Here is a 315-nt window from a genome sequence, read left to right as displayed (position 1 = left end):
AGATTTTAAGTTCAATGGAAGAAGTATAAAAAAGGAAACACCTGTGATACACATGAAGGAATGTCAATGAGGCAGGACTGTGGTACACATGACTTGTAATAGTCAATGAAGCAGGCCTGATCACTAACTTGTAATAGTCAATGAGGCACCTTACACTGACTTGTAATATCAATGAGGCCTGTGGTCACATGAGGCTTGTAATTCAATGAGGCAGGCCTGTGATAAAATGATAGATGTCAGTCATTTTGTAAGAAATAAAACAGGACAACGTGATCCATTGTACACACTACACAGCACATGATTTTGATGTAAAGT

Source organism: Portunus trituberculatus, chromosome 27 (assembly GCF_017591435.1).
Source record: "Portunus trituberculatus isolate SZX2019 chromosome 27, ASM1759143v1, whole genome shotgun sequence".
NCBI classification, from domain to species: domain Eukaryota; kingdom Metazoa; phylum Arthropoda; class Malacostraca; order Decapoda; family Portunidae; genus Portunus; species Portunus trituberculatus.
This window is presented reverse-complemented; position numbering follows the sequence as displayed.